Genomic DNA, 12,953 nt, shown 5'->3' with positions numbered 1-12,953 from the left:
TAAAAAAACAGATAAAAATAAAGCTTATGGAACAGTGGGGACTGTGAAGCAACACAAACATAGACACAAGCATACAAACACACAATAATATACCCAATATACACACACGTACACATGGATTTTGTGTTACATATACAGTTGAAGTCTACATACACCTTAGCCAAATACATTTAAACTCAGTTTCTCACAATTCCTGACATTTAATCCTAGTAACAATTCCCTGTCTTAGGTCAGTTAGGATCACCACTTTATTTTAATAATGTGAAAAGTCAGAATAATAGTAGAGAGAAAGTCGTTAAAATGTTCCGGGTAGCCGTTCCACAAGCTTCCCACAATAAGTTGGGTGAATTTTGTCCCATTCCTCCTGACAGAGCTGGTGTAACTGAGTCAGGTTTGTAGGCCTCCTTGCTCACGCATGCGTTTTCAGTTCTGCCCACACATTTTCTATAGGATTGAGGTCAGGGCTTTGTGATGGCCACTCCAATACCTTGACTTTGTCCTTAAGCCATTTGCCACAACTCATTGTCCATTTGGAAGACCCATTTGCAACCAAGCTTTAAATCTGGAGTACTTCTTCTGTCTTATCCAGTGTCCTGTGTGAATTTAAGTATGCTCTCTCTAATTCTCTCTCAGAGGAGGAGGACCTGAGCCCTAGGACCATGCGTCAGGACTACCTGGCATGATGACTCCTTGCTGTCCCCAGTCCACCTGGCCTTGCTGCTGTTCCAGTTTCAACTGTTCTGCCTGCGGCTATGGAACTCTAAACTGTTCATATTTACTCTTGAGGTGCTGTCCTGTTGCATCCTCTACAACTACTGTGATTATTATTATTTGACCCTGCTGGTCATCTATGAACGTTTGAAAATCTCGGCCATGTTTTGTTATAATCGCCACCCGGCAGAGCCAGAAGAGGACTGGTCACCCCTCATAGCCTGGTTCCTCTCTAGGTTTATTCCTAGGTTTTGGCCTTTCTAGGGAGTTTTTCCTAGCCACCGTGCTTCTACACCTGCATTGCTTGCTGTTTGGGGTTTTAGGCTGGGTTTCTGTACAGCAATTTGAGATATTAGCTGATGTATGAAGGGCTATATAAATACATTTGATTTGATAGAGGACTGAGGGTCTTCTAAATATTGAATGTGTGTAAATAGTTACCCATGTTATTTTGTAAATGTATATATTTTTTTCTCAATTTTTTTGGGGGGGGGTGTGTTAGAATACCATTTTGGTATTTTGTATATAGTTATTTGTTTCAAAATGTATACCTTCACCAATTTGGCCACTTGGGTACATTTGGGCTACTTGTGTGGGACACCTGGGTGACTTCATGATAAATATCATGGAGCACACTAATTTTGGAAGTTATCATTCTGGAACTTTGCACAAATACTGTTTCCCTCTTATGTTTTTCACTGACATTGTCCCCATCATCCTATCTGAATGTTTGTTTTATCTTGATCATTTTAAAGATGATGATACAAAAATATAAAAAAATAAAGGGGGGAAGCTGTAAGAGGTTCTTCCTGACTGATGTCTTGAGATGTTGCTTCAATATATCCACATCATTTTCCATCCTCATGATGCCATCTATTTTGTGAAGTGCACCAGTCCCTCCTGCAGCAAAGCAGCCCCGCAACATGATCCTGCCACCCCCGTGCTTCACGTTTGGGATGGTGTTCTTCGGCTTGCAAGCCTCCCCTTTTGTCCTCCAAACATAACGATGGTCATTTTGGCCAAACCGTTTTATTTTTGTTTCATTAGACCAGAAGACATTTCTCCAAAAAGTACGATCTTTGTCTCTATGTGGAGTTGCAAACCGTAGTCTGGCTTTTTTATGGCGGTTTTGGAGCAGTGGCTTCTTCCTTGCTGAGCGGCCTTTCAGGTTATGTTGATATAGGACTCGTTTTACTGTGGATATAGATACTTTTGTACCTGTTTCCTCCAGCATCGTCACGAGGTCCTTCGCTGTTGTTCTGGGATTGATTTGCACTTTTTTCACCAAAGTACATTCATTCAGGCTTCTACTGTGAAGTGGGGGCGAATGAGAGCTGATTAAGCCAGGTGTCTGGCAGAGTGCCAAAGGCTCGTGAGGCGCGGTCACGAGAGAGTTAGCTCTCTCGTTCCCATTGCTTTTCTACAGACATAGGAATTCTCCGGTTGGAACATTATTGAACATATATAATAAAAACATCCTAAATATTGATTCTATACTTAGTTTGACAAGTTTCTACGGGCTGTAATATAACTGTTTGAACCTTTGGTCCGACGTTTGGCTGGACCTGATCGCGCATTTGGATTTGTTTACCAAACGCGCAAACAAAAGAAGCTATTTGGACATAATCGAACAAATCAAACATTTATCGTGGAACTGGGATTCCTGGGAGTGCATTCTGATGAAGATCATCAAAGGTAAGTGAATATTTATAATGTAACAGTATAACTTTAGACCGTCCCCTCGCCCATACCCGGGCGCGAACCAGGGACCCTCTCTGCACACATTAACAACAGTCACCCACAAAGCATTGTTACCCATCGCTCCACAAAAGCCGCGGCCCTTGCAGAGCAAGGAGAAACACTACTTCAAGGTCTCGGAGGAAGTGACGTCACCGATTGAAACGTTAATTAGCGCGCACCACCGCTAACTAAGCTATCCGTTTCACATCCGTTACTCTCACCCCCCTTTTGACCTCCTCCTTTTCCGCAGCAACCAGTGATCCGGGTCAACAGCATCAATGTAACAGTATGACTTTAGACCGTCCCCTCGCCCATACCCGGGTGCGAACCAGGGACCCTCTGCACACATCAACAACAGTCACCCTTGAAGCACCGTTACCAATCGCTCCACAAAAGCCGCGGCCCTTGTAGAGCAAGGGGAACCACTACTTCAAGGTCTCAGAGCAAGTGACGTCACCGATTGAAACGCTAATAAGCGCACACTTCATAAATATGCACTTTATCGAACAAAACATACATGTATTGTTTAACATGAAGTCCTATGGGTGTCATCAGATGAAGATAATCAAAGGTTAGGGATATAATTTTATCTCCATTTGTGCTTTTTGTGACTCCTCTCTTTGGCTGGAAAAATGGCTGTGTTTTTCTGGGAGTTGGTGGTGACCTAACAATCGTTTGTGGTGCTTTCGTGGTAAAGCATTTTTTAAATCAGACACTATGGCTGGATTAACGAGAATTTTATATTTAAAATGGTGTAAAATACTTGTATGCTTGAGGAATTTTAATTATGAGATTTTTTTATTTGTCGCTCTGCACTTTCACTGGCTGTTGGCGAGGTGGGACACTACCATCCCACATATCCCAGAGAGGTTAATGAGGAAACATTTATAGAACAATTATAGAATAAGGCCGTAACGTAACAGAATGTAGAAAAGGGGAAGGGGTCCGAATACTTTCTGAATGCTCTGTCTAGTCAATGATTCCAACATGTAGGCTGTGGAAGAGTCACGCACAGCAAGCATGTACAGACACTTTAAGCAATCTGTCACAAAAACACACACACACACACACACACACACACACACACACACACCGACCTCTCCAGAGCCCCCAGCCATGTCAGGACTAAACTCATGTCAATCGAGTGACTGAACTTCAATGTCAAATTGCCCCACCAAGGCTTTGAGTGTGATGTGGTGTGATGTTGGCGTGTCAGAGAGAGGCTGATTCATGGTCATGCAATGGTATGCCTCATGCAAAGACAGGATGCTATAGAATGTCACATTAAACCATATTTCAAGACAGATGGAAGCCTTAGGGAGGAGACAGAGCAAAAGAGAGAGAGAGAACATGCTCAGATGCAGGGCACGAACCAATGATTGAAGAGGTCAGTGCCTAAAGAGCCAATGAAATATGAAAAGGAGGAGGACACGTTAGTGAACATCATATGTTCACTAACTGTACGGTAGTACTATAAACACCATGGACAAGAGAGGGTAGGAGAAGAGGAGGACAGCGAGGGAGAGAGGCAAAGAGGTAGGAGAACATGAGAAGCAGTGAAGGGAGGAAGAGGGTAGGAGAGGAGTAGAAAGAAGGGGACGAGAGGGAACAAGTGCATAAGGGAGGAGAGGATAGGAAAGATAATGAAAGAGTGGAGAGAGGCAGCTGTGTATGTGAGTACGAAAACTAATGTGTTTACTTTTCCTCTTAAGTCTGAGCTAATGGTATTGATCATGTATATAGGGTACAGCCAGGTGCTGATGTGGGCCAGGTTCTCATCAAAAGATCTCCACCAAAGACGGTAGTGCTGAGCGATTATTGATTTTTGAGGTCGGTTCGGATTTGGTTTGATTCTTTTTTATAAATCACGGTTTTCGATTTGTTTCGATTTTTTTTACATTAAATGCATTTTGAAATAATTACATTAAAATGATTAGAGCTTTTTAATGGAAATCTGAAAGACAAAATTGTGAACATTCAATTGCCAAATTATAAAAAATATTCCATTGTCTCTGTCATGTCTGCAATGGGTAGACATCAATAGAAAAATAGGAAATTACTATCAAATAATATAATATTGACTTCCTGCCTTGAATTCTGGGGAAAGGCTGTGTGCTGACCAAGCTCTATGACAATTTCCGCCTAAATTAAACTTCACGAGTTAAAAGTACATATTAGACCTTCGAAATCGGACTGGCAACGAGTAAGGATAAATACTCAAGTGAAAGACGAGAAGAGAAGATAATCCGCTATTTTCACCGTGTTTAAATCGCTCACCGAGCCCAACTCTATGAGGTGGTAGGGGCCACCATCACAGCCGAAACAGTGATGGCGGAGGTTCATCTCACATGGCAGTTATTTCGACGAGAAACAGCCACCTTATTCGGCAAAAATGCAAATCTCTATCGATGGCATGAAGGCTACTCTAGAGAAAAATGATGAGCGGATGACCCACATTGAAAAGAAGAATGGGGAACATGACAGAGTTAATACAACAAGACCAGGCTATTAGCTAACTGATGGGCCAGGAGGAGGAATTGCAAAAGAAGGGAGACATGTTGGGAAACTTTTTTTTCTGAAATCAATGCAAAAATGGGGCAGAAAATGTCTACATTTGTGGACAAAACGCTGAGGGAGATCTTGGAAAAGCGATACTGCTCCACCTTTGGTCATAGAGAGGGCCCATAGAACAGCACCTGCAGCCCAGAGCGAAGGACACACAGAGGCCCATAGAACAGCACCTGCAGCCCAGAGCGAAGGACACACAGAGGCCCATAGAACAGCACCTGCAGCCCAGAGCGAAGGACACACAGAGGCCCATAGAACAGCACCTGCAGCCCAGAGCGAAGGACACACAGAGGCCCATAGAACAGAACCTGTAGCCCAGAGCGAAGGACACACAGAGGCCCATAGAACAGCACCTGCAGCCCAGAGCGAAGGACACACAGAGGCCCATAGAACAGCACCTGCAGCCCAGAGCGAAGGACACACAGAGGCCCAGCGCTATCACCGTGTGCCTTCTCAACTTCGGAACCAAACAGGATATAATGCAGCTGTCGAGAACCAAGGGAAGACTATTCTACAAAGACAAACACATTTCTATCTTCAGTGACTATTCTGCAGAGCTTTTGCGAGAAAAGAGAAACGATTACGACGGGATCAAGAGAGAACTGGCAGCCAAAAACATCACATTCTCTCTGATGTTCCCTGCGAAGCTGTGCGTCACCCATGTGAGCAAGACCCTGTACCTGTACCTGATGCCGAGTCCTTCCTGCGCTCCATTGGGATTAAACCACCTTCCAGATCCGAGGACAGGGTCCGGAAAAATATGCCGACTATGTGGCAAATTGTTGGGCCCAGAAGGAGTGAGAGACAAGGACACAAATCTACCGTGGAACACTGTCCAGTCCACATTGACTACTGAAGCGACCCCTTTTTCTTAAGGACTGGAAACGACCTGGATTTATGCTCATAACTGGGATCTTATTGTTAGAATAATTCATCAATCTTTGGCCTCCAGTTTATTGGGATGATAGGGTAATCATTCAATCTGGAACAAACAGAATAGCCTGCTTTCCTCATTCCCAATGTCTCTTTTAGTAGGCTATAGAGTCAAGATTATAAATGCTTTACGTTGTTTTTAATGGCAATTACATATAGGCTATCCAAGTGTAGGTTGGTTAAAATATTAGCATAAAATGTGATTTTGGATTAAGTTGAATTTCCAAGCATTGAACCCTTACTGTTTAGAACAGCCTGTTTAGAGGGAGAGAGATATCCTGCCCTCATATGATTGTATTATTGCTTTTATTTTTGGATTCTGTTTTCTTATAGTCTAATATTATTTGAGTTGGGAATACATTTTATAGGCTACGGAGCTATATTTCCTAGTTTATAACGGAGTGCAGTGAATGTCTCATCCATGCACGTCTGTTTATGGGCTCCTCACATTTTTTTGTGTCTTATTGATTTATTTTTGCATCCAGGCTACTCTTTAAAAGATAGGTCACTGAAGTAAAATTGTCTAGTGATAAATATTAGGTCAGATATACTTTAATATAGGCCGAAATATCACTTAGTTTACACAATTGCCCCGCTACTGGGTCTTGTGAGGTATCCCCCTCGTTTAAAGAACACCACACCACCTAGATCTGCCACCCAGGAATGTGGCAGTGTAATGCGTTCTACTTTTAATTTCACTGTTTCCCTTCGTTCTAGTGGAGACACTTGTTTTTGTGACAATGTTCTTGTTGTTTCTCTGTGTGTTTTGTACTGAAAAAACAGACAAAGGAGCGTTTCTGTCTGCAGTTATGGGTACAAGGAAAAGGCCAATTCAAATCAAGGTCTGTAGTGTTTTATATTGACACTTTATACTGACAACAAAGTCACTTAACATTTTGATTTATAATGTTAAGGGCTTAAACCATGTGATTAAACAAAAAAATGTATTTACACAGCTAAAACGAATGGATGTTGACATTGCCCTCCTCCAGGAGACCCACCTATCAGACGAGGAACACAAAAAGCTTAAAGAGAATGGGTAGGTCAGATATTTCTCCTCCGCATAAAGAAATTGTGTTTGTATACTGGTTAATATGAGGCTGTCTTCTACATTGAAAAATCAGGTAGCTGATTCAGAGGGCCGGTTTGTGATTGTTCAGGGCCTATTATTTAGAATAAATAAATGCTAATTTGTATGCACCAAATGATGATTCCCCACAATGTATTAATATATGTTTCTTAGAGATTGATAAGTATTCAAATACACATTGTGTAGTTGGAGGTGACTTTAATTGCACATTATCCCCACATTTGGAGAAGTCACGACCAGGTGGTCCCATATTAAAAATGTCTAGAACAGTTCAATTTCACTGTGAAGAACAAGGGCTTATTGATATTTGGAGAAAGTTAAACCCAACAACAAAATATTATACGTTCTTTTCAAATCCTCATGGCACTTACTCTAGGATAGACTTTTTGCTGATCACTCAGACCTTAAGCTCATCAGGTAGAACACGGTATTATTAATAACATCACCATCTCAGATCATTGTCCGGTATCACTGAAACTAAAGTTTAAAGATCGACAACCTGATACAGACAGGTGGAGGCTAAACACTTCTCTTCTTGGAGAAACTTCTTTTCAACAGGTTATTCAAGCTGAACTTACAACATCTTTGGAATTTAACTCAACAGAAGGCATCAGCCCAACCCTTTTATGGGAGAGTGCTAAAAGCTTATCTTAGGGGTCAAATCATAGCCTATTCATCTCTGCAAAAAAAAGTATGTATACAAAAACAAGAGAAGATTGAGAGAGAAATCTCCCAATTAGAAGAAAGACATAAGAAACAAGGGGATGGGGACACTAATTTAGTTCACTGCAGCGAAAGGGGAGCTTTAATATGCTTCTTACTTATAAAGCAGAGTGTTTTATACGATTTGCCCGAAACAAATACTATACTCATGGAGACAAACCAGGGAAAGTTCTTGCACTGCAACTTAAAGAGGATGCAGCTGAACGATGTCTTCCCAATATCTGAACTGTGTAGGGCAAAGTTACTTTTTCTCCCAAAGAAATAAATAAGACATTTGCTGAGTACTACGAGACCCTATATAAGAAACCTAAAGATGTTTCCTCTCCGGGGGACTTTCTCACACATTTGAAGCTGCCAGAGCAATCGTTTGAAGATAAGGAAATGATAGACGCCCCCATTACTGACTCAGAGATAGAAGCAGCCATCAGAAGCATGCAAAATGGGAAGTGTCCGGGTCCCAATGGGTTCCCCTGTGAGTTCTATAAAACCTTCAGTAACAAACTAATACCGCTGATCAGAGGGGTTCTTCATGGGGTTAAAGGGCGCCACTCAACATGATCAATTACTCTAAGACCCAACTCAAACAAACAGTTATACTATCTCTCGATGCTGAAAAGGCATTAGACCGTGTCGACTGGGCCTTTCTTTTTGCAACATTAAAGAGGTTTGGTTTTGGGGAGCGCTTTTTGAAATGGATAGAGCTGATAGATTCAAGTCCCAAATCATCTGTTAGAAGTAACGGGAATATGTCGCATTCCTTTTCGCTACAATGAGGAAACCGTCAAGGAGATTGTCTGTCACCACTGTTATTTGCCCTTTAGTATAGAACCTCTGGTGGAAGCTATTAGAAGTGCCATTAACATTCATGGTCTGCAGGTGGGGCCAAATGAACACAAGATATCTGTATATGCAGACCATGTCATCCTATACGTAAGAGGCTGAGACAAAGATTCCAAATATATTCAAATTAACAGGTGAATATGGTGCTACATCAGGCTATAAAATGAACGTTGGTAAAACTATTGCTATGATGACATTTGGTCCCTCAAGAGTCAATATTGTGATATGCCTTTGCATTGTATTGTCTTTATAGCAGACCCTATTTCTATTGACAGGACTAAACAAACCCCAATTATTACTCTTCCATTGAAGACATGGAGAGAGGCTCAACGCCAATATAAACTGAAGAATTGCATTTCTAGATACGCACCTATATTTCATAGCACAGCCTTTCTCCCTGCTACTATGTCCCAAGGATTTGGAGAACGGGAAGAGAGGGGGCTTGACATTTTTTAAATAATTTAAATGAATCTAGGAGGAATTCATTACATCCCAAACAATTTTTTATAGGTACCTTTCAAGTAAAGGCAATTAACTGTTAAAAAAGGAGCGTTACAAAACCATTACTGAGACGATTACGACTATTAACGAGATGATTGAATCACTTTATCAAGGGGAAAACATTGGAACCATTTCACATCTTTAGCACAATATCCTTAACATGCAAATATTACCTTAGATAATTAGGTAATCTTAGGAACTCATGGCAGGTTTAATTACAGGAGGAGAGCTGAGGGAACATGTGGAGACACTATATAAAGCCACTACATGTAACCAAACAAGGGAGTTTCAATTCAAAGTACTACATAGTTTTTTCATGAGCCCTGATAATCTTTTTTTAAATGTATTTTTATTTTACCTTTATTTAACTAGGCAAGTCAGTTAAGAACAAATTCTTATTTCCAATGTCGGCCTTGGAACAGTGGGTTATAACTGCCTGTTCAAGGGCAGAACGACAGACCTCGTAAGCTCGGGGGTTTGAACTTGCAACCTTCCGGTTACTAGTCCAACGCTCTAACCACTAGGCTACCCTGCCGGGAAAAGTAATATCAGCTCCGTGTCCGAGGCTAGGTGTGGACAAATATGTACTTTATCACAGGTATTTTGGCAATCTGAAAATCCAGTCTTTTTGGCCTGAAATTCTCCATGTTATTCAGGACATCACAGGCATTAGTATTCAACCAGACCCATGTTATCTCCTAGGTATTGTTCCTGTGGATACACTCCAATACTCTTCACTTAAATTGATAGAGCATCTTTCATCAGCAGCAAGGAAAAGTGTAACAAAACACTGGGAAAATGAACATGCACCTTCAAAAGATATGTGGTTAGGTCTATGTGGGGAACTTGCTGACATGGAGAGAATTACATCAATCTTGCAACATAGACAGGTATGAAGGTGTCTGGTCAGAGTTCCTGTCATATCGTACAGGTCTTATTCTGTCATTTATGGGCTTTTTGTTTTTCTGTTGTTTTTGTGTGACTTAATCCAAATTGTATACTTATTCAGACTCTTGAAATATTTGCTCTATACAGCCAAAATGTACGCTCCTTAGTAAAGACAGTAAATATACGTTGTGTATGTATGGTACATGTTCTTTATGTGCTCTTTAATAAAAAGTCATGTTTAAAAAAAATGAATAAGTGCCTTCGAAAATAAAATAAAAATAAGAAATATAATATTTCAGTACATTATTTACTTTTATTTGGTGACTTTATCATTTTTCATTCCTTAAAGTCATCATCTCATCTCTGCTCAGACTGTAGTAGACAACCATCTAATGTTATGGCTGTTCTCCTCAGTCTTCAGTCATCCTAGACTAGCCTGCTTAAGTATCCTGCAGAGCTGTCTGTGTTTCTAACCTAATGTGGCCGGCGTAAAAGTGTATCCATCTCTGTCCGAGATGGAACAGAACAGACACAATGGGTTATGGTAGTTGAGTACCACTTTTCGGCACTGAACTAGGTTGAATATTTGCTTAATGAAAACTACCTCCTTTCAGCCCAGCGTCCCATATAGTTCTTGACTTCATTTCTCTCCTGAATTGTTTGATTTCTCTCTAGTGAAACGTTGCGTTGGGCTCACAAAACACACAGAACTAAACGGACTTCAACTCATTTAACCGACGTCGGTAAATTAGTTGTTTACTAGCCCCCCATCCAAAATATACGCTACTGTTCAAAAATTTGGGTTCACTTAGAAATGTCCTTGTTTTTGAAAGAAAAGCTCATTTTTGTCCATTAAAATAACATCAAATTGATCAGCAATACAGTGTAGACATTATTAGTAATTTACAACATTAACAATGTCTACACTGTATTTCTGATCAATTTGATGTTACTTTAATGGACAAGAAATGTGCTTTTCTTTCAAAAACAAGGACATTTCTAAGTGACCCCAAACTTTTGAACGGCACTGTACATTTCGGTTAATCGCGCAGCACTAATATAGGAGGGATTATTAATCACGCTCACGCACACACGCACGCACGCACACGCACACACACACACACACACACACACACACACACACACACACACACACACACACACACACACACACACACACACAGTCTCCTGTGCTGACTCATAGCCCATAGAGTAATGTTGCCTGCCTGTGTGTGCTGCAGCAGATATCAACAGGGTGACAAGCGGGCAGGGACTGTATTCTAAGCTAGTTTCCTGGGACATCACAAGCCAGGAATAGAAGGAATAGAAAAATGATTTTCCCTCTTTTTTTCCACTTGTTTGTTTCCTGGAACTCACCCTGGCAGAGAGTGAAGAGAGAGAGGAGAACATTACCACTCCCTTGGGCCGTGGCGGTCATTACATTTTGTCAGCAATTTATTGTCATGCAAAAGTCTGCCGGTCTCACGGTAATTGACCGTTAATTAACAAACACGTTTAGCATCTCCAGGCCTCCACACATACAAGCTGCTGATCTGTGCCTTGGGAACATCTACATTTAAAAAGTCTAATAAATCATTTTAATATACACCATCACAATAACTCCATTATTTATTTTAATCAGGTCTAAAGAAACATGCTATGAAGAAAATGTATTTTAGAAAAACAGAATGAGTTGGCCTAAGGATATTTTTCCCATTACAGAGCGAGTGCGCATATGAAGAGGCTATATTAAGAGTAAAAGTGATCACTTGAAAAAGGTCCTAAATGCCAGATTTAGAGTTATTTGGCAACTTTATTTGTGAATGAAACAAACCTTAGAATGTCTTAGAAATCAAACATATATGGGCTGCATGGAGCGACTATCTGCTATTGATTTGAGAAAGAAGCAGAAAAAGCTTGTTCTGTTCCTTGCCTCAGGCTGCACAGCTGTTCTCTCATCAACTGATTTTCACAGACTATTCTCAATTTAACCTCGTCTTTACTAATATATAAAATGTGTTTACATTTAGAATGGTCCATGATTAAATGGTTAGGAACAGGGGGGGAAGCCATCTGTCTGCACTCCAATAGGGATTGGAGGACTCTGGCTTTCCCGCCGGTCTGGTAGGCTACTTCAGCTTTATAGCGGAGCATAATATGACCAGCTGAGAAATAAATACACCTCTTATTTCACTGCACGCATCAACCACTGTTTGAGGAGTATGGTCTCGCTGCCAGAAAGGTGAGGTTCCGCCCAAACTCTATGCCATGGGCTCTCCAACCTTGTTCCTGCAGCTACCCAGTTCTTAATTTGGGAAACCAATTGAAATATGCTCAATTAATTATGAAAATGTAAAAAAAAAAGTCCTATTACTAGGCTGTTCAAATTCAAATACAAATTGTAGACTAACGGTAAGCCACCCTGCACAATCAATGAATCAACAGCATGGTCTAAGGCTATACGTTCTGTCCAGACTCATGGATATACATGTTGGAGCGTAGCGTAAGGTAACCAGTCCATCTAGTGTGCACAATAATACACTACCAACACATGTCCAGGGGGCATAAAAGGAGATTAGCGTGACTCAACGGTCACGTGGAATTTTACTGTGGTCATGACTCATGACTTCCGGTGTGGCGGTAATAGTGTCACCGCAACAGCCCTAGTGATAAATCATTGTTGTCAAACTCCTGCCCAAAATGGATAATGGAACTAGAATAGAAATGGGTCCTCCAAAAATATGACCAATGACCACATGCCTCTCCTTCACCATAAGAGAGACCAGGAAAACAAAGGCAATAAATAAACATAGGACATTTTTTTTTTTACATGTTACATTTTTACCTTTATTTAACTAGGCAAATCAGTTTAGAACAAATTCTTATTACAATGACGGCCTACCAGGGAACAGTGGGTTAACTGCCTTGTTCGGGGGCAGAACGACAGATTGTTACCTTG

General features: G+C 41.0%; 1 protein-coding gene and 1 long non-coding RNA gene across 14 annotated transcripts in view; one reads left to right on the top strand and one right to left on the bottom strand.

The window, feature by feature from the left end:
• The window catches only part of utrn (utrophin), a 339,503-nt gene that overhangs the window by 181,038 nt on the left and 145,512 nt on the right, over positions 1–12,953 (bottom strand). The window lies entirely within an intron of this gene.
• On the top strand, positions 5,612–10,347 carry LOC135557745 (uncharacterized). Of its 2 annotated transcripts, XR_010458258.1 has the most exons (4): positions 5,612–5,988; positions 6,736–6,794; positions 6,909–6,991; positions 9,809–10,347. It is a non-coding gene; the product is annotated as an uncharacterized LOC135557745 (long non-coding RNA). The 2 variants fall into 2 exon arrangements; XR_010458259.1 differs by lacking the exon at positions 5,612–5,988 and having other exon boundaries at positions 6,665–6,794.

Source organism: Oncorhynchus masou, chromosome 16 (genome assembly GCF_036934945.1).
Source record: "Oncorhynchus masou masou isolate Uvic2021 chromosome 16, UVic_Omas_1.1, whole genome shotgun sequence".
Taxonomy (NCBI): domain Eukaryota; kingdom Metazoa; phylum Chordata; class Actinopteri; order Salmoniformes; family Salmonidae; genus Oncorhynchus; species Oncorhynchus masou.
This window is presented reverse-complemented; position numbering and strand designations above follow the sequence as displayed.